The 21,868-nt window shown below is 41.5% G+C and overlaps 1 protein-coding gene and 1 long non-coding RNA gene across 2 annotated transcripts in view; both read left to right on the top strand.

The window, feature by feature from the left end:
- The window catches only part of ADCY9 (adenylate cyclase 9), a 110,812-nt gene that overhangs the window by 32,980 nt on the left and 55,964 nt on the right, over positions 1-21,868 (top strand). The window lies entirely within an intron of this gene.
- On the top strand, positions 7,722-20,554 carry LOC306649905. The gene is made up of 2 exons (XR_013760734.1): positions 7,722-16,956; positions 17,167-20,554. It is a non-coding gene; the product is annotated as an uncharacterized lncRNA (long non-coding RNA).

The raw sequence follows: 21,868 nt of genomic DNA, 5'->3' as shown, positions 1-21,868 counted from the left end.
CAAAGTCCCATCAGCAGGTGGTGGGGTAATGGGTAAGTTACCCTGATGGGGTATTATGCACATTCCTGTTCACAAACCCTTGTTGCATACAGTGTTTCAGCCTTGTACTGGGTTTCCCAGATGCCTTATCTCATTAAATCTTACAGTTTCCCCAGAGGTGCACAGTACCCTTGTCCCATTTCACAAAGGAGGGAAGCAAGACACAGAGAGATTAAATAACCACCCTAGGCCACACAGTGAGTAGATAGAGAGCTAAAAGGGCAGCCGCACCCCCAAACAGTTATAAAATAATAGTGATCATGATAACAGGTTGAAATAGGAATGAAGAAAACCTTAAACCTCTTTCATTTGCAAAGATGAAAAAGATGGATTACGATTGTTGGAGAGGGTCCGGGATCCGGGCACTCTGAAACACAATTGGCAGGAACAAAAATTGAGAGAGGTTTCTTGGAGGGCACGTGGCCACATTGCTCAGAACTTAGCTTGTCATGCCATTTGACTAAGGCTGCCTTTAGGAATTTACCAACGGTGAGACTTGCATGATGTGTAAAAATGCATTCATAAAGGTCTTTGTTGCCATTTTACTTGTAATGGCAGAAAATTGGAAACCATCTGAACAGCTGTGTAACTGATGGTCTGTCCAGAAAGCAGAACTGTAACATTGGTAAGAGTAGGGTAGATCTGTGTGTGCGCCATGGGCAAAATGGCCACCACGAGTCCTTAACTGAAAACAGCAAGTGACTGCACATGTGTAAAACAGTCTCATTTCCCATGAGAAGACGCATTTGAAGAGGGTACGTACAGAGACGACGGTGAGTGTGTGTTGGGGGGTACTCGGATCTGTATATAGTGATTGTCCTCAAGAGTGGGATTGGAGGCGTGTCTACTCTGTATTTCCTACCTTTTGTGTTCTAAAACATATGTGTATTACTTCTATTAGAAGAAAAGCAGCTGTGATCTCTGAAGTATCCATTACAGGAGCTAACCCTATTGATGGAGATGCGTGATGGAAAACTGGTGCAAAGTAAACCCGGGATTATACTGGGACAGATCAGGTGTGAACCTGAGAGCACAATATTCCATGTATTCGTTATTTCCTAATTTGCTTACATTTTAAATCATAATATTAAAAGGCTCTGTTTTCCCCATAGAAAAACTCTTCTTAAAGACCTTCAAACCCAGAAGCAAAAGTGAAAAAGAAAGAATGTTTCTGCTAGTTTTCTCCCCCTAGCCTATTTAACTAACAAAGGAATTACTTCCACCGGAAGTTAAACTGTGGAGTTAGTTCAGTTACCACAAAGAGGTTCAGAGATTTGCTTCTGGTGACTTGGTAAAGACACACAAGTTCATGAAGCAAATATTTGCATACCTGGCTCACAGTGGAAGGTGTGCTTGAGGGGAGTGTGCCACCACCTTCCCGTGAGGGCGCCGGGCCCCCTTGGGCAGTGAAAGCCCTGAACTAACCTGCTGCAAAGGGTCACCTGGGGGCTGTGCTGGTTTTAGGACTTATCTGTTTAGGACAAACCCTAAATTACAGCCACCTGGATTGTGCAGGGTTATCTCAGAGCAGGCCTTCAGTTTTGAAGTAGGCCCAGCTGCCTGTGTAGGGTGGCTTAGTTGAGTTGGAACTATTTTAATTTGATAAGTATCCTAATTTGGACCATGAATTTTGGGTTTGACCCAGAACCATTCTGGTCTGCTGTGGAGCTGTGGGAATATATGCTGTCAAATCACATTCATTGTTAGAAGCCCAGTGAAAGGAAACAACTCACTTGGCCACACACAAAAACAGCCACGGTGTAAGAGGAAGGAGTCCAAGAATTAGTATTTTACTGGGCTTGTGAAGTAAAATTGGTTATAAATATTATTCCATTTAAAAAAAATCGACCCTACACTTTGGGTTGGAGTTCATAGTTTTAAATTGGTGTGAATTTTTCCTCATCTCCCCTGCCTTGTCTCATTACTGTAATGGTGTTTTAAACTATCATTGCAGTTCTTAGAACTCTTTCATAAGAGCTGGGCATCAGCAGCAATTTTCTCTAAATCTGTCTCAGATGATGACTTGCAGTTTAATTGTATGAAAGGTAAGGAAATTGAATGTGAAACTGCATTTGCTTTGATGTAAGGAGGAGTGTTCCCTTCAGCTAAAGAACATCTGACATTTATGAAACAGTAAACCCTTTTTAAAAAATTCTCTGTAAATGAGTGGGTTGGGATGGAGAAGGTTATATTTGACTGGGCATCTTTTTAAAAATCCCAGTAGCTCCTACCTGTGGGAATCTCTTAAAGCTAAGTTTTTGGTATGAATTAGTCATTATTGTAAAGACTCATATTCATTTTTCATAGGTCTCATGGAAATCTAATTGTGTAATCTGTTGATGGCATTAAAAAGTAACATTGTTGCTTCCTACCAGGAGAAAAGAGAAAAGTAAATATATCCAAGGAATGGAATGAAGCTTGAAGGGTAGATCAGAATGAGAAGACCAAGTGTGTTTTTAACAAAGATTTACCAGTAAATATATCTTAGGACTACTTAACATTTCAAGATTTCAGGACTATATGGTTTTATAAAGGGTTTCTGGGGGAAATGTTCCCTAATGAGATGTAGATAGAACTTCCTGATTACCCATCATAGACTATTTAATTTGTACTGTGTACCCATTCCCAGAATAGGGTCCCTTTTCTGGTACTAGAGAGTACCCCTTGCCTTAAGAGGCAGTGGCAGGAAATGGGAAGCACTCCACTCGTTAATGGAGTCATGGGCCTGGGCAGTAGGTGGGGGTGCTGCCACGTGACTTGAGAGGTCTCCCCTATTTCAGATCTAACGCCTGCTCTAGCTGTGTCAAGGCATCGCAACGCAGAGTATGATTCCACTTGAGAAGAAAGAATAACTCTGTAAAGTACCAGATATTTGTCATGAAACAAAAACAGGACTTCCTTTCCCTTTCAACCTGATTTGGGAATTGTGCCCTTGGGAATTGAAAGTGAAAGGAACATGGGTGCAGGTGTTGGGGACAGGATGGGCAGGGAGTGCTGGGGAGTAAAGATGGCAACTTGAAAGACCTGGTGCTTTGATCTTAGAACACCACTGAACTGTACTCGGCCCAGATCTCAGAAAATTACTGTACAGATGACATAACAATAAGGGCATCTTCCTAGGTTGTTTGGCAACTTCCGGTCTGGCACAAGGTTGATTGGAGATGGACGTGTGGAGTATGGAGTTACTGTGTGCTGCTGTATTACTGGAGCAGTGTGTCTGCTGCCTGAGACCCTTCATTTCTGCTCCACCTGTCTCCCTGTCACTGCTCTCTTAATTTTCCCCTCCCACCCATCCACTAACTGCATGTGCTAAGAGTGGACTAGGAGTAGGAATCAGCTCAGGGATACGTTATATAGGCTGAGGATATAAAGTGAGGAATAAATATTAAGGCAGCCCTTGAATTCGCTTTTTATTTCCTCTAAAACAAACAACGAAAACCCACTTTATTATGGGCAATTTCAAACATATGCAAAAGTAAAGATGCAGGTAACTGCCCAAGCCTCCAACAGTTACCTACTCATTGCTGCTCTTCTTATTTCTTTAAAGAGTTTGCTGGATTGTGTTCAATCTACAGATCAATTTGAGGAGAAATGCCACCTTAACAATATTGGGTCCTTCACACCAAGAACAAAGTATCTCCTTCCATTTAATTAATATTATTTAATATCGCAACAGTGTTTTATAATTTTTAGTGTAGAGGTTTGCATTTCTTTTATTAAATCTGCTTTTAAGTGATTATTCATTTTGATGACTATTACAGGTGGAATTATTTCTTAATTTCATTTTCGGATTGTCCATTGGTATATTAAAAATACTGTTGAGAAAAATACAGTTGATTTTTCTTATATTGAGCTTGTATCTTATGAATATTCTAAACATGCTTATTAGTTCTAGTTTTTTTGCAGACTCCTTAGGATTTTCTATATAGTCAGTCATGTCATCTGCACCAATGAGCAGTTGTACTTCTTCCTTTCCACTTTGTTATTCTTATGCTTTTTCCTGTTTTATTGCACTGGCTAGACCCTCCTATACAGTGTTGAGTAGAAATGGTAAGAGTGGACATTCTTGCCTTGTTCCTGATCAAAGAACCAGCTTTTGGTTTTCTGATTTTCTCTAATTCACTGATTTCTCTTCTAGCTTTTATTATTGACGTCCCTTCCTCTTTTTTTCAGTTTAGCTTATTTTGCTCTCCTTTTAAAATTTTCTTAAGCTAGAAAATAGGTTTCTTGGGTCATTAACTTGAGACACTTCTTTTTTTCCTAGTTCAGACACTTAAGGTTAGAAATTTCTCCCTAAACACTTCCCAGAGATACGACTATAAACTTTGATCTTCTATATTTTTTTGTTTGTTTGTGATGTTGGGAATTGATCCCCAGGGGGGATGGAACATGCTAAGCATGCACTTTACCACTGAGTTACACCCATAGCCCCTGCTGAGTTTTTATTTTCAACTGGTTTGAAATATTTTCTAACTTCCTTTGTGATTTCTTCTTTGACCTTTGAATTATTTAGATATATTTTCTAATTTCCAGATATTTGGAGATTCTACAAATTTCTTTCTATTCTTGATTTCCAGTTTCCATTTTGATAGAGAATATATCTTATTGATTTTAATCCCTTTAAATTTATTGACCCCTGATTTATGGCTCAGCCTATCATTTATTCTGGGGTATGTTGCATGGGTACTTGAATATATATTTTATTGTTGTTGCTTGAAATGGTCTATAGATGATTGTTATATCGTTAGTTAACAGTGCTGTTGAAATCTTGTATGTTCTTGCTGATTTTGTTTAGCTCTTGTATTATTGAGAGTGAGATATTGAAATCTCCAAATGTTATTTTGAATTGTTCATTTAGCTCTTCAATTCTGTCAGTTTTTGTTTCATTGTATTTTGGGGCTCAATTGTTAAGTGTTTTATGTCTTTATACTGTTTATTTGTTCCTGAAGAATTGACCTTTTTATCACTGTAAACATTTCCTCTTTTTTTCTAAAACTATTTTTGTCCTAAAGTTTATTTTGTCTGATATTAATGTAGACATTTCAGCTTTCTTATGGTTTTGTTTGCATAGTGTATCTTTCTTCATCCTTTTGCTTTCAACCTATTTGTGTCTTTTCTAGACAGCATATAGTTGGAGCTTGTTTTTATTTTTTGTCTAATCTGATTAGCTATTGCCTTTTATTAGAGTGTTTAATCCATTACATTTAATGTAATTATTGATATGATTGGATTACACCTATCATCGTGCTTTGTTTTTCTGTATCCTATCTTTTTTTCTTTTGTGAATAGGCTTTTTCTAGTGTTCTATTTTCATTCATTGTGTAAGTTGCTTTTGTTTTTTGGTGCTGGGGATCCAACCCAAGGCTTCACTCATGGTAAGTAAGAACTATTAACTGCCCATTTGGTGATTTTTTTTTTTTAAATTGTTTCTCTTGCGTTATGTTTTTTAGTGGTTATTCTGGGGATTACAATATGTGTCTCATCACAGTCTACTTTAGATTAATACCAGGTCATTTCTCAAATAAAATATAGTAACTTTACTTCATTAAATTTCTATATCTTCTTCCTTCCTTTGTGATGTGAAATAACATGTATTTCATCTTTATATTTTATAATGGCCTGTGGCCATTATTTTATGTACTTGTCTTTTAAGTCAGTTCAGAACAAAAAGAGAAGAAAATATTTATAACTCTTTTGTTTTACTTATGAAATTACTGTCCTTTCAACCTGAAGGACTTCTTTAGTATTATTCATAAGGCAACAAATTATCTGTCTTTGTTTACCTAGGGTATCTTTATTTCTATTTCATTTTTAAGTATATTTTTGTTGAATATAGAATTCTTGGTTGGCAGTTTTATTTTTAGCTCTTTGAATATGTCATTTTACTGTTTTTTGGTCTTCAGGTGAAGTCTGCTGCTAGTCTGTCTTATGGTTTTCCTTTACATTTTCTCTTGATGCATTTTTTGTTGTTTTTCAGCAGTTTAGGTACAAGGTATCTTGGTGAATCTCTTTGTGTTTATCTTGGAGGTATTTGAGATTAATTTGAGTTTGTGAATGTGAATATTAATTTTTAAAAATTAAATGCAGGATTTTTTTTAGTTGTCAATAGATTTTTATTTATTTATTTATATGTGGTGCTGAGAATCAAACCTAGTTCCTTACACATGTGAGGCAAGTGCTCTACCACTGATATACAACCCTAGCCCATAAATGCAGAATGTTTTTACCATTAATTTTTCCAAGTTTTTTTTTTTTTCCTCCCTGCTCATTTTTCTTCCTCCTCCATTTGGGACTTCTTTGACATGTGCACTGGTGTGCTTGATGTTATCCCTCCTATCCGAGGTTCAGTTCATTTTTCTTCTTTTTAATTTCTTCTTCATGTTGGATAATTAATTGTATGTGAACTATGTTCTTCTGCTATCTCAAATTTCCTGGTAAGCCTATCTAGTAAATTTTTCATTATAGTTATTATACTTTTGAATTCTAGAATTTCTATTTGGTCTCTTTAATAATTTCTCTTTATTAGTATTCTCTGTTTGATAAGTCATTGCCATCATATTTTCCTTTAATTCTTTAAACATGAATTCCTATCTGTTGATTGCTGTAGATCTTCTTCTGTGAAGCATCTGTTCACATCCTTAGCCCATTCGTTGATTGGGTTATTTGTATTCTTGGTGTAGAGTTTTTTGAGTTCTTTATATATTCTGGAAATTAATGCTCTATCTGAAGTATGAGTGGCAAAGATTTTCTCCCACTCTGTAGGCTCTCTTTTCACATTACTGATAGTTTCCTTTGCTGAGAGAAAGCTTTTTAGTTTGAATCTATCCCAGTTGTTGATTCTTGCTTTTATTTCTTGTGCTATGGGAGTCCTGTTAAGGAAGTCTAATCCTAAGCCAACAAGGTGAAGATTTGGACCTACTTTTTCTTCTATAAGATGAAGGGTCTCTGGTCTGATTCTGAGGTCCTTGATCCATTTTGAGTTGAGTTTTGTGCAGGGTGAGAGATAGGGGTTTAATTTCATTCTGTTGCATATGTATTTCCAGTTTTCCCAGCAATTAGAATGGCGATTATCAAGAACACAGCAACAATAGGTGTTGGAGAGGATGTGGGGGAAAAGGTACACTCATACATTGCTGGTAGGGTTGCAAATTAGTGCAGCCACTCTGGAAAGCAATGTGGAGATTCCTCAGAAAGCTTGGAAGGACCCACCATTTGACCCAGCTATCCCACTCCTTGGCCTATACCCAAAGGACTTAAAATCAGCATACTACAGAGATATAGCCACATCAATGTTCATAGCTGCTCAATTCACAATAGCCAGACTGTGGAACCAACCTAGATGTCCTTTAATTGATGAATGGATAAAGAAACTGTGGTATATATATACAATGGAATATTACTCAGCCATAAAGAATAATAAAATTATGGCATTTGCAGGCAAATGGGTGAAATTGGAGAATATCATGCTAAGTGAGATAAGCCAATCTCAAAAAACCAAAGGACGAATGATCTTGCTGATAAGCGGATGATGACACATAATGGGGGGGTGGGAGGGGTTAGTGTTAGGGTCAGGGTTAGGGTTAGGGAGGGGGGCAAGAATGGAGGAAGGAAAGACTGTATAGAGGGAAAAGAGGGGTGGGAGGGGTAGGGGGGAAGGGAAAAAATAACAATGAATCAAACAACATTACCCTATGTAAATTTATGATTACACAAATGATATGCCTTTACTCCATGTGCAAACAGAGAAACAGCATGTTTATTGTAAATATTTGTTTACAATTAAAAAAATGAATTCCTTCAGTTATTTGAATATATTTATAATAGCTACTTTGAAATTTTTGTTATATCCAATACATGGACCCCCTCAGAATTTCTAGTGATGGCTCACTTTCCTCACAATATGTTGTTTCTTTCTCTCATAGTTTATATTTCTTTTTTTTTTTAATACTAAGGATTGAACCCAGAAGTGCCCAACCACTGACCAACATCCCTAGCCCTTTTTTTATTTTTAATTTTTTGAATTTTTCTCTCTAAGTTGCTAAGGCTGGACTTGAACATGAGATCCTTCTAAGTTGCTGGGATTACAGGCGTGCACCACCATGTCTGGTTATATTTCTTTTTTCTTTCTTTCTTTCTTTTTTTTTTTTTTTTTTTTTTTTTTACCAGGGATTGAACCAGGGGTGCTTAACCACAAAGCCATATCCCCAGTCCTTTTTTATATTTTATTAGAGACAGGGTCTTGTTGAATTGCTTAGGGCCTTGATAAGTTGCTAAGGCTGACCTTGAATTCATAATCCTCCTGCCTCAACCTCCTGAGTCTCTGGGATTATAATGCTTGTGCCACTGCAATTGGCTGTATTCCATTTTTTAATGTAGAAATTTTAGCTAATATAGTAACGTATTGTAGCAACTTTGGATTACAATAACCTTTAACAAAATCCAGTTTTGTTGATTATTTTTATTTGTTTCTTGCCTGGATTAATTCTGTTGAGAATTAATACCTCAAGGTATTAATTAATCCTCAAAATACCTTGAGGCACTAAGCCTTCTCATGGTTTATGGAGGCTCTGTGTGCAGTCAAGGAACATGTTCAGAGTTCAGGCATCTAGACTTTAGCCTTGGCTTTTACCTACTGCCAGGCTTTCTTTTGCCTCTGTGTATACAGTTGGCTTGCCATAACCAGGATGAGGAAGTAGCAAGGCCTGCTCCAGTCTCCCCTCCAAGTGTGCAGCCTCCCAGATCACTAGGGACCTGTTGGACTAGACTGTTGGCTGCTGAGGCTCTTGTTCTGTGAAGCTACCTGTCAGGTGTTTGGCTAGCGAGCTGGCCTGTCACTTGCCAGCATTGCAGATTCAGGCTGGCTGAGATGTTGACCTTCTATAATTTTCCATGATCCCTGTTGTTGACGACAGTGCCCTTGGGCATGTGCTCTGTTCCAAATCAAGCCAGCCTCTCCAGCAGCAGACTACCAGTTTTCCAGCTCAGTCTCCCCGGTAGATCTAGTACCAGCTGAACCCACAGGCTGCTCCATTCTAACTCGAGGGTCAGTACTTTTTCTGAATAAACACTTCTCGATTCATTTTGTGCCTTTGGTAGATTTCCTGTCCAGTTTTATAATCACTTTTTGAAGGAAGGTATTTTTGCCAGATTTCTTATTCTGTCATTCCAGAAGTTGTCCTCTAGTCATTGTGGTTTGGGTTGTGTCCCCTTACTGCAAAACTGTCTAATTCAGAGACTTCTCTTATTTCCCTCCATTCAAGGAGAGAAACCTAATTAGTAATCATTAGTTTGAACTGAAAATTAGTAATCCTTTTCTGCAAGGTAGAATACTATATAGACTATGTTCCATGTAAACGGTGTTCTGAAGAAGTCAAGAGTGGTTGATCTCTCTGGGTGAGGTCACTGATCATATTTATTTTTTCATAATACTATCTTTGTGGCTCTTTTAGATAGTTCTAGCAAAAAATATTTTACTGCCTTTATAACAAGAAAACAAACAGGTTTTTTTGTTTTTTTTTTTTAAGATTCTATTATTTTTTTCTGCCAAGCCCACAGTCACTGTAACACAAGAGTGAGATGGGGTGGGCTTCATCAGTGCAGATGGCCTGGGAGAACCCAGTTCCTAGCCTCTGGGCTGAGCCATGGGTCTGCAGCACATGGGATTGGTGCCTGAGGGATCCCAGGGCCAGAAACAAGTGGTGGTTGCTATCATGAGGCAGCTTCGGAGAGTACAGCAATTGGGGACTGCAAACCAGGTGTGGACACCTCATCACTGATAAAACTACACATCTCTGGCCATCAGTTGTCATGTTCAACTATGACAATATTGTGTATTCTTCGAAGTCTGGTGCTAGTGCGCTGACACAGGGATGAACCTAGTGGCAACCATTCTGCCTTACAGAACATACCCTGCTTCCCAGTGTTCATTCTCAGGAAACCAGTTTGTGAAGTCAGAATTCTGCTTTTTATAGGGAGGGCTAATCCTGACTCCTGGGAGGATAACACCCCTTTAGACTTCACTTTGAAGCCACAGCATTTTCATGTAGGTAGGAAAACTGCTGGGCATGTAGCAGATGTTCTGTGAATGTGTTAAGACTTGATTTTGAGAAATAATTAAAAATTCCCGTGTCACAGATTTCCCTGAAGGGGAAGGGTCAGTAGGTGAGCTCCACCTGAGTGCTTGGTTGCAGGTAGCATGTCATCTTGCTGCCTCGCAGGCTGAGCTCTTGCTTTGTTTCAGGCATTGTCCAGCGGGTCAAGGAAGTGGTTTCTAAGCCATCTGTCAGATGCTCAGTGAACCAGTATGGCACTTCACACATGGAGCTTTGCCATCCACTCAAGTGTCATTGATGAGCAGTTCCCGGGTATAAGAAAACATATTTCCAGTCTGCTGGTGAATCGCCCCCAGAAACATCCCAAAAGCTTCTTCCCTTGTGAATCATGCTGCAGAGAACAGCTTTCTGGACTTGGCTGTCCCTTCCAGGTGTGTGCGAGAATGGCTTTGAGAGTGGGCTTCAATAGCCTGAGCCCCCTACTTACTGGTGTCCTGCCTCTCTTGCTTTGTGTCCCTCTCCTTCCTTGGCAACCCTGCTTTCTGCTTCTTTCTGCCCTTCTGGGGTTTTGAGTTGTGTGGATATCACTGAATTTCATTTACTGAAAATGATTTGTTAGTGTTGCATGGTATACAGGGTAAAACCCTGAAAAAAAGCAAACCTCAAGAGTTATATGAAGTACCAGATTCTTTTGCATAACTTGATGAGTTTTCAAGTTTTAGTCTAATGAGGACTGTACTTTTCATTAGCAGGGATGCTTCCTGTGTCTGATATCTCCACCAAGAAAGTTTGTCAGGGGACAGAGGACAATCTTAAGGGTTGTAGAGACACAATTTGATTGAACATTATTTCAGAATTGAGCCCCATGAGATCTTGGATTATTATATTCTACTACACTTTGAGAAAATCAGGCATTTTTAAATTCTGTTTCCATGTTTGCATTCTGTAAATATGTAAGCAAAACTGGAATTGGAGTGGAGGGAGGCTGCTTCAGTTCTGGAATCTAGTACTGATCATCAGTATTTCCATGTGTTTCCTGATAATATTGTCTCTGTTACTTTATTAATTCCAGAATTATGCACTCCGTAAATCTCATGTTGCGGGCACTCTTCTTGGCTTTGTGGATATGCTAGTGAACAAAAGAGACACTAAGTCCTGCTCTTGAGGGCCATCCATAATAGAATGGAGGAGTAAAAAATCAACACAGGCTAGAAAAACATGTAGGAAGGCAGAGGCGAGCACTTTGGGTGAATAAAGCTGGGAAGGGCAGGGCTTTGTGGGGTGAGTGGGCCAGGGCAGCAAGAAGTCCAGTGGCAGTGGCTCCCACTGTGACTGGAGAAGCCAGTGAGATCCTTGCTCCTTTGGGCACCCCACCAGGGAGGCCCTTGCAGATCCACAGAACACTGTTCATTCCTGGCAGGAGCTGTTCGCGAGAGCTCTGAAGCACAGCCTAAGTTGGCATCGGCGGGTGTCGTGCAGTCGGGCTCCCTGCCCGCCCAGCCTCTGTATCTGATGTGAACCGCAGCTTTGCAGTCATTCCCTGTGCCATCCAGAAATGTTTTGTGACCTTGTCAGTTGGCAGTTTTTTAAATGTTATTTTAAATCTCCCAAAAAGGGAAACATCAAAGTGCAAGCTGTCCATTCCTGCCCTTCTTGATACACACACACACAGCTGCACAATACAATCAACTATTGTAGTGGCATGTGCCCACTGTTATAAATAGACGGAAGGCTTGCACACAGACTGCTCCAGATGAAGGGCAAGTGCACTGGGGTGATGCCAACTGCTGTTCCCGTCGAAAGCCCTTCTCAAAGATCAATATTATTTTATGTTCAGTGACTGAATTGAACAAACAACTTGAAAGCACGGCCTGGCCTAACTGTTCCCACCATTCGGATCCAGTGTATGTGCTCTCTTTGCTATCCATCACGCAGACAACTCGAGCTTACTTAGTAATGGTTGCCTAGTGGTCCAGTTCATTGCATTTGGTTTGTGTGGCCCACCTTTATACGAATAAAGTGCTTAGCATGCAGTATGGTTCATAGCAGGAAACACACGCCTTCTAAATATCATGTTCATTCCCTATCTTAGCCCCATTCCTAGAAATGTTTGTTGTACTTTATGTATGACATAAACTGCATAAGGTACCTTTAAAAAAAGTTTCTCAAGAAAAAAAAATACAGTATGCGGCTCTAGTTGGCCTTCAACAAGGTCTCCTTTATTCCCTGTGCAGTTAAAGAACAGTGTAGTATAAAAGAGAAATGGATTATGTAGTGTGACTTCAGATGCTAAGTCAGATCTGTTCAACTGAAGGAGGAATCTATTCAGGGAGATTTCAGTGTAGCACAAAAAAGCCATGTTAAATATTTTTGGTTTATTAGTTTCTGTGGCTGCTATGACAAAGTACCTGATTCTGGGTGACTTAAGCAAAAATGTCTCCTTGCAGTTCAGGAGGCCAGAAGAAGGAAGTGGAGGAGCCTGGAAGGTTGGTTCCTTCTGAGCCTCCGAAGGAGACCCCTTCACAGGCTTCCCCTGGCCCTGTGAGTTTGCTGGCCATCCTTGGCTTCGCTTCATTGGCTTGTAGCTGTACCACTCCAGCCTCTGCCTCTTCACACAACCTTCTGCATTGTGTCCATGTCCCTTCCTGTCTCCTTCAGGACCCACTCCTATCGAGCAGCTCATCTCCGTCTTTCCTTACACTTGAAAGGACCCTACTTCCAAACAAGGCCACATTCTGAGAGTCTGGGTGGCCACGATTTTGGAGGGATTCAACATTGCTTATATTGAGCACGAGTTTGTTGAGCACCCCTAGCTGAGCATAGGCACCCACAGTGTTCTGGAATTGGGGTAGGGATTCCAGGAAAGTGGCATATCTTTTCCTCGAGAGGTTTATGATTTCCTATATCCTATTTTTTCCTCTTGTTGGTGAAGGAATAACATATGGTATTTAAAGTAAAAAGGGAGTCACCAGCACACATCTTTGTCTAGCTATCCTGCCTGAGCAGATTGTCTAAAGGGTTGTCACTTGGTGGATGTGACCTGCACTGTATGGGTAGGTGTTTGGAGGACTGGGAAGTCCTGGGCTGGCCTTGGGGGAGCATGTTGAGTCCCTGCTAAATTTTATATATTCCAAATTATGGAACAGTTTTTCAAAATAACACAAAGAACTTCCAAATACCCTTCACTTGGAGTCCCTCAATGAGTGTTCTGCTACATTTACCTGCTTGTCTTTCTATAAGCAAGTGCTCAGATGCACACCCATACATGAGGGCACGTTCTTTTCCCTCTGAACCATTTGGAAGTAGATCTTAGACTATGCCTCTGAACACTTGCCTGTGTATTTCCTAAAAACAGGGATGCTCTCCTGTGCAGTCCCTGTATTCCCACCCAGGTCGAGACACACCACCTAATCCACAGGCCTCTTTTTGTTTTGCCAGTTGACTTGCCAACATCCTTCAGAGGCCCCACAGCCCGTCCAGGAACATAAGCCTCGCTAGTTGTCACAGATCTTTAGTCTCCTTCAATCTGAGAGTTCCTTAGTTGTTATGTTCATGACCTTGACATTTTTAAAGAGAACAGTCCGGTTACTTTGTAAAATGTCCCTCAGTTTAGGTCTGTCTCCTGTTCCCTCTTGACCAGACTCAGGTTGTGTGTCTGTGGCAGAAGTACTGTGGGAGGGCCTCAACCTCCCAGGCACATCATTACACGGTGATTTGTCCCACGTACAGAGATGTTAACTGTTATCATTTGTGGTGTGTTTACCAGGTCTCCTCACTGTAAAATTATTAGCATACTGTGTAAATATTGATTAAGACGTAATAAGAATTTAGTGGGAGATATTTGAGACTATGTAAATATCCTGTTTCTCAATAAACTTTTGCCCACTAGTTTCAGTATCCTTTGGATGATTCTTTTTTTTTTTTTTTTTTTTTAATTTTTGGATGTTGATAGACCTTTATTTTATTCATTTATTTATATGTGGTGCTGAGAATAGAACCGAGTGCCTCACACATGCGAGGCAAGTGCTCTACCACTGAACCACATCCCCAGCCCATCCTTTGATGATCCTTGCCTGAATCAGCATGATGTTTGACAAATGGTGATTTTCTAAGTGTGTCTTTTGCATTTATCTGTTGGCATCCCACCATAAGAAAGATAGCTGGCCTTCCTCTCTTCTGTTCATTACTTGGCTTACAGGTGCCTATGTTGTACTATGGGTTGTAATCCCTGAATGTTTTCATTTGCTTTGATGTTCAGATTGTTCCAGATTTCCTCAGCGGGAGCCCCTTCATGCTGGCTTTAATGCATCCCAATTGTTCCTTTGCTTTTTTTTTTTTTTTGCGGTGCTGGGGATCGAACCCAGGGCCTTGTGCTTGCAAGGCAAGCACTCTACTGACTGAGCTATCTCCTCAGCCCTGTTCCTTTGCTTTTTGACACAAGCTGAGAATAAGGTTCTCCTGATCGACGTGTCTAAGTCAAGCTGGAAGAGTTTGACACTGAAGAACCGGCTGGCTTTGTTGGTGAAGGGACCATGGAGATGAGAGATGCATAGAAAAGCTGAATTGAGTGTGTGGCAAGTTCACTGGAGTATCTCTTACTCAGAGGGTCACTTTTGTTGCCCTACTTCGTAGCCAGAAGAAAAATCCATTTTTACTCAGCTTTGACTCAGAAGTGGTTTAGAGAGATTTAAGTCAACGCTGCTTTTGAGGATAATCTGGCAGAAGATGTCCAATATTTGCTTAGCCAGGATCCTTGGGTTTGGGTCTGAGCTGGTCAAGGATATGCCAGCAGCTCTGTTCAGCACCGTGAGGGCACCTGTGCCTGATGACCTATGACCAGCCAGGGACAGATGCTGTCCCCTTCAGACCTTCTTCATCACAGGGGAAATGCCTGTAGCTGTGGTTTGTGTGTTCCGGGTTAGTGTCTGCAGAGCTCCTGAACGCAGGAGAGGCTCCCTCCATTGTCCGTGGCTGTTTGAAGCTGACTTGTGGGCAGGTGGCAGGTTTTCCACAGCTTCTGGGTGACCTTGGTGGCACTTCTTGAAATTCCCTTTTGTAATTCCTGGGTGAGCTGCTATGAGTCACTTGCTTCAGAGGGTGACCTTTGCTGTCGCAGCAGCCCTCTGCTTCTCGTTATTTAAGATCTTCCTGGTCAGGCTGGTCATGGTGCCACACCTATAATCCCAGGAATTCAGAAGCCTGAGGCAGGAGGATCACAGGTTCAAGGCCAGCCTCAGCAGCTTAGTGAGGTCCTATCTCAAAATAAAAAAATTAAAAGGTCTGGGGGTGTAAAGTGCCCCTGGGTTCAACCCCAGGACCAAAAACGAACCAACTCCCCCTCCCCCCAACTTCCTGGTAAAGAATTGTCATTTCTTCCCTGAAGTCATGACTGGCCCTTGATCATTTCAAGTCCTGGTGGATCCAGGAACTCTGCTCACTTGCTTGGATTTGGTTACCAGGGGTTTCTTTTGACCACGACATTTTTGGATCTTCTCCAGTGAGTGACCAGAGGCCCTGGCCAGGTGGTACTTGAGACCCTCTGAAATAGGAGCTGCCAGGAGCAACCTGCTACAGTGTCCTTAGTGGGAAAAATCAGCTGTCTCATCTTCCACATCCACTGCACAGGCCCTCAGTGTGAAGCACCAGGTGGCTCTGGGGAGGGAGTGGAGAGTCTGACATGTTGGAAACAGGCCTCTCTTGGGAAGTGGTGGGCAGCGGAGTCTTGCTGTGCTTGCTGCTGCTTGCTGCCTGGGCCTCGCTCAGGAGCAGTGTGAACGTCTCTGTGATTCCTGCAGGTGTGTTGGTGCTTCTTTTCACCTTCACCAGGCCCCTTGCAAGGGCAGGAGCTGTGGGTTGTGGCATTCTCACGTAGGTCTGAAGAGACCGGTCTTCCCAATAAACTCCACCTTGGCATCTAATGCCATCTGTGGAACAAAGAGAAGTTGCCTGAACTACTGAAGGGTACACCGTGTTCCGCAGTCAGCAGGTGGCACTGGTTTAGATAGGTTTTCACTGTCGAACAGAGATGATTGAAATTTGAACCATACATAGCCACTTTTATTTTAATGTTATTAATGTTTTCTAAGTTTAAAATGCCAGTGCAAATAAAACTTTGAAACAGTACTAAGGATTGATTTGATTTCTTTGATATCTTTCTGACAATTTCTGAATATTTGGTGTTTCCATTTACCCCACAAAATGACAGGGACAAAGAACCAATGTAAAGCTCTCCCTCACGTCTCCTTCCCAAACTCCAGTTTTGTGGAGAACTGGTTCCTGGTAGCATTGCTTCCCAGTGGGGAAGGTGAGCCCTGGCAGGGAGAGCGCGTGCAGGCTCCAGAGCCACTGTTTCCGAGGGCCTCACTGCTGCTGGGAAGAGGTGTAGGGCCAAGCGGGGAATGTCTGCCATTGAGACAGAAGCAGCAAATTCTGGAACGGTGTGAGTTCACCCAGAAACCTGTCCTCAGAGTTGAACCTGCAGTTTTCAGGCTCTGTTGGCCCCTACCTGTATATAACCTCAGAGGTCTGGCCTTGGCAGATCCCTGAGCACCATCTTGCAAGTGTCTGTGTGTTTTGCTTTCCCTGTGGGATGAATGCTGGCATGTGTCAGAGGGTCTGCACAGAAGCTACCTGGTTTACAGGAATCTTTGTCAATCCAATTGCCCTGCAAAGAGAACTGAGGTTTTGTTTTTTTGTTTTTAAACTTGGTGACTTTGTCCAACCCCTTGGTCGTCCATGGAAGAGAAGTGTTCTCTCGAAAAGTGAAGTGTGTAAGTGTGTGGAAACTCCTGGTTTGATGTTACCTACATTGACTAGTGGCCCAAGATTTTTAGAGAATCTTATTTTATTCAGAATCCTAATAGGGGTGGGAGGGGTGGGGGGAAGGGGTGGGAGGGGTGGGGGGAAGGGGTGGGAGGGGTGGGGGGAAGGGAAAAAATAACATAATGAATCAAACAACATTACTCTATGTAAATTTATGATTACACAAATGGTATGCCTTTATGCCATGTACAAACAGAGAAACAACATGTATCCCATTTGTTTACAATAAAAAAAAAAAAGAATCCTAATAGAGTCATAATTGCTAGGTTTAAATCAAAACAGCCTTGATGTTTTTTCATGGAGTATGCACTTTTTTTTTTTTTTTTTTTTAACCAGGGATGGAACTTGGGGGTGCTCAACCACTGAGCCACATCCCCAACCGCTTTTTTTAAAAATATTTTTTTTTTATTTTGAGACAGGGTCTTGCTGCATTGCTTAGGGCCTCACTAAGTTGCTGAGGCTGATTTTGAACTTGAAATCCTCCTGCCTCAGCCTCCTGAGCTTCTGAGAGCAGGCACCATCATACCTAGTACAGTATACATATTTAACCCTCCTTTGGAAACAGTCACTAGTTTGCTGGTTGAGTGGAGATGTTGACTTCCCCATTTACGTCCTTAGTGCTTTGAACACATGCACAGGCAGCAGCATTTGCTGACTGATACCATTTCCCCCTTCTATACAAAGCTAATTTGAGAATTGTAGCCATACTCTCGTACAGACCAGCTTCATATGCATCCACGGATATACACTCCAGGCTCTGGAGGAACTGTGCATGTGTGTGGTGCAAACTCATAAGGATTCTCAAAGCTCATTATTGTCTGGATCTTCCCCTCTTGTTCAGATCAAGAAAATTGGCAGGCAAAATTATTTTTCTCTTCCTTAATTGAAGCAGATATCAAAAGCAGGCTTTAAACTTTCTTAGCAGTCTCTTTATTTTGGTATTTCTCTCCTCAGCTTCCCCTAGCGAATTTTCAAGTGGTCTAAAAATGGTGCAAGGCTCTTCCATTCAGGCCTTTGCCCAAAAAATTAGTTATGATGTTTCGGTAATTTGTATTTATACCATAAATTAAGAAGATTAAATTAATTTATATGAGTTCATGTTAATAAATGTTTGTTGCATGCTTGCTTTCTGAGCAATGCAGTGCAAGCACAGTCTCATCTCTCAGAGAACTTAACAGAGAGGGGAGCCAGGAGCCAATGGCCAAGAGGCTGGGAAGTGGAACGTTTGTCTCGGGCAAGATTTATTGTGCTGGCATCAGCAGGGGCAGTGCGGAGAGCCCATTCACCCATCCTGAGTGCGCCTATGGTCTCAAGGCTTGGTCCTGGAAACCTGGTTGGACTTCACTGCTGGTTTTCAGTCTGGAGACTTTCTTGAGATGCATGATGGTTCACAGGTGATACGCTCTTGCTTTGTTTCTCTTAAAACAGAGCAGCCTTCTCTGTTGGGATTTACAAGTACCCAGAGCCTGAACTGATTTACATTCAAGTGGCTGTAAGCCTTGGCTATCAGGAGTAGATGCAGTGTACTTGTTGAAATTAAACTGTGATTTCTTGGTAACTCAATTTTGGGTAGTGACTCCATAGGTTTAAACCACGGAGTCCAGGTCTCTACTGTAAGTCTTTTTCTTTGGGAACCCTTCTCCAGATTTCCTTTGGCATGTATTGGTAAACATCTTGAATGAAAAAAAAAAAAAAATCACCAACTCGTAGGGTTTTATTTATTTTATAAATCCTAATATTTTTAGAATCAGTAAGAAACACTTTATAGTTTAGATGATTCCACATCGGCTATTTCATTTTTTAAAGGGAAGAAACTGAGGTATGTGGAACTTCAGTATCCTGATCAGGGTCACAAAGATATTGAGTGACCTTGTTATTTCCTTTATTTCTTTCTTCTTTTTTTTTTTTTTTAATCATTTAGTAGTATAGTGGCAGTAGCAGTAGTAGTAGTTCCTCTTCTCCTCCTCCTCCTTCTTCTAGTTATTATTATTATTATTATTTATACAGGAAAGGAAATATGTTTCTTCTCATTATTTCTTAATGTGCTCTTCATAGTGAGCTATTAATGGTCTTGTTCCCATAAAACACAGAAAAAGACTAAGCACCCTAATGAGTGCTTTAAAACACTTTATTACAGGGGGAAGGAATCTCACTTGCTTTTCCTTTTTCTTATTAAGTTCAGATAAACAAAAACAAAAACTTTTAGTTTAAGCTTATAAATCAACATTTTCTTTACACATGATTTTCTTTTTTTTAGCATTAGCATTGACCTTAAAGTAGTAGTTTTATAAAAGATGGATTTGCTAGTATTTTATTTGTGATTGCAGTTACGTACTGTTGCAGACAATGTTCCTTGAGCTTGTCAATAGATCTAAACACTTAGGAAAGAGTCCAACTTTTTAGAAGGAAAAAATAAGAGGAGAAACAGGACTAAAAGTGGCAGGGGAGCACACCAGGATCCAGGTGACTTTTCCTGGCCCTTGCCTTTCCTTGGGAAGTCTCAGGTGCTCTGTATGTGACCTTCCTCTCTGATTTTCTGCCTTACCTCATGTGGTCTTTTGCATCCTGAAGCTTTGGGTGACTGTTCACCTCTAACTGAGCTGGGGTCAGTGCTGCCCCATTGTTTCGACCCCCCACCCACCCAGCACACACACTCCTGGGGCCATGATCTCACCTGTCTTATCTGAAAACCAGCAGAAGTGCTGGAGATGAAAAGTGCCGCACAGGCACCATTACTGAGGACATTTCAGAGACTTTTAAAATATCTAACCTGGAATCAACACCCTGCCCTCAGAAGACATTCCTCAAACACTTGTTGATGGAGCCGTTCCTATTCAAGTCAAGAAGGAACCAGGAAATGTCGGTGCTCAGCAACCTCACCAAGTGTTTATCTTAAAAGCAGCCATGTCCCCAGGCAAAGGAGACTTCCAGAGAGTATGTGTAACTTCCTTCCTAGTATGGAGGCTTTGTTGGTGAAAGAAAAACGAAAGAAGAAAAACCTCTGCCACACCATCCCAAGCCTCAGTCCTTTGAGGTAATTGTCCAGCTTAATGTCCTAGAACCTGGGTTCTTCAAACACTTGCAAATCCAGGAGCTCCATCTATTTTAGAATATAAATGAACATCATATTATCAGTAAAATGCTTGTGTTCACAGAAACCAAAATTCAAGACCTGATTAAGACCATCATTGTATGAAATGTCACATTTAAAGTTGGTTTCAGCAAGAGACATTGTACCTTTCACGTATGAAATCCTGTTCGTAAAGCAATTTTTCAGTGTAGTTGGCATTCTTAAAGTGACAGGACTATAACATTAGTGGAACGCCTGGAAAGGCCAGGAGACAGCCGAGGGCATGTGAACTTGAAAATGCAGGGGCACTTGAGAAACAGCAGCCCACATACTCTGGACGTAGCAGGTGGTGCGGACTCGGCATGCTGCGTCCACTCGCGCTGTGTTGTGCCCAGTCATTTGCAGTGGTGCCCCTTCATAGGACCAGTGTGGGTTAAATACCATAATAACGTGTGTATGGTGCCTCACAGTGTTGGACACATCATAAATGTTCTCCAAATGGTAGCTGTAGTATTTGTTATAAGTTGTTGCTGTTAGTGTTATTTTAAATTTTTTGTTTGTTTGTTTGTTTGTTTAAAAGACAGGGTCCCATTATGTTTCCCAAGCTGGCCTCAAATTCCTGGGCTCAAGCAGTTCTTCTGTCTCAGCCTCCTGAGCAACTGGAACTGCAGGCGTGGGCCGCTGCACCTAGTGCCGTTATTATTTGTAAAAGAAATAATCATCACAGGTTGTAGAACCAGATCTAGAGGGCAGCAAGGCAGAGAAGGAACTGGAGATGGAAGCTAGTAGATGAGAAACATTAAGGTGCAGGCAGCATGTGTGGAGAGAAGTTGTGGGTTCAGCAGGGAGACATGCAGGCTCAGTGACTGGGATAAGAAAGAGAGGGAAGTGACTGCAGGCTTTGGTTTAGATGATGGGGGAGCCATGATGCGTCCCAGAGGAGAACAGGTTTCTAGGGATAAGAACTGTGCTGTCCCTCCTTTCCCAGAGGAAACTGAGAGCTTCGTCCTTGGAAGACTATACAGTCTCATGGGCTTCAGAAGTATCAGCTGTCCCTGGCTGTCTCCTTCCTAGTACCAGGTGAGGCCTCACCTCCATGCTGCTGTGTCCAGTACTTCTCCCTGATCTTGAATAGTATAGGTCTTTCCTCAGAGACAGCTGGTCCACATGGCTGAGGTCAACAAGAGCATTAGGCACAGTCCTCAAGCCCTCCTAAGGGTGTGAAGTTGTATGTATGTGAGTTCCTAAAGGAGTCGAAGGGGACCAGGGTTTATGACATGAGCATGAGAGACACCGGCTCCTGGACCACATCACAAGCTCATAAGGCCACAGGAGCCTGAAAAGCAGCCTGTAGGTTTTGAGTGACAGGAGGCCCTTCTGTCCCCTGCAACTCCAGTCCTGGAGGCATGAATTACGAGCAACCGACATGTCTTTAGCAAGCCACAGTCACTTGGAATCTTTAAGCCCAAGACCTGGGAAGTTGGGAATCTAGTGAGGCAGTCATGAAACCACATCAGAGGAAACCAGGAAAAGTGAGAGTCTCCTTGGGAAGGGAGAGAGATGCAAGGGTTTCTCCCGGTCCTCCTGCCTGTGATGGGGTGTGGCACCTAGGCAGGCTATGCAGGGCACAGGGGGTGTGTGTGCACATATGCTGTTGTTTTTGTGTAATGAACGAGTGTGGCTGACTTTTGAGTGAGCATAATCACTCAGCACGTCAACTGCATTTACACTAACATTCATCAACTTCAGAATAATTACTAATTTTTAATACCCATATATTATTGCAAAGTATGTTAAATAATTACTACAGTGTACCAAGCTATCCTGTTCTCCAGTTCTGGAAGGCATAATTGAAGTGTACATACTGAGCTACTGGCAAAATTCC

This window comes from Sciurus vulgaris (genome assembly GCF_902686455.1).
Source record: "Sciurus vulgaris genome assembly, chromosome: 18".
Taxonomy (NCBI): domain Eukaryota; kingdom Metazoa; phylum Chordata; class Mammalia; order Rodentia; family Sciuridae; genus Sciurus; species Sciurus vulgaris.
Note: the sequence above shows the minus strand (reverse complement) of the source record. Positions and strands in the feature narration are given on the sequence as shown.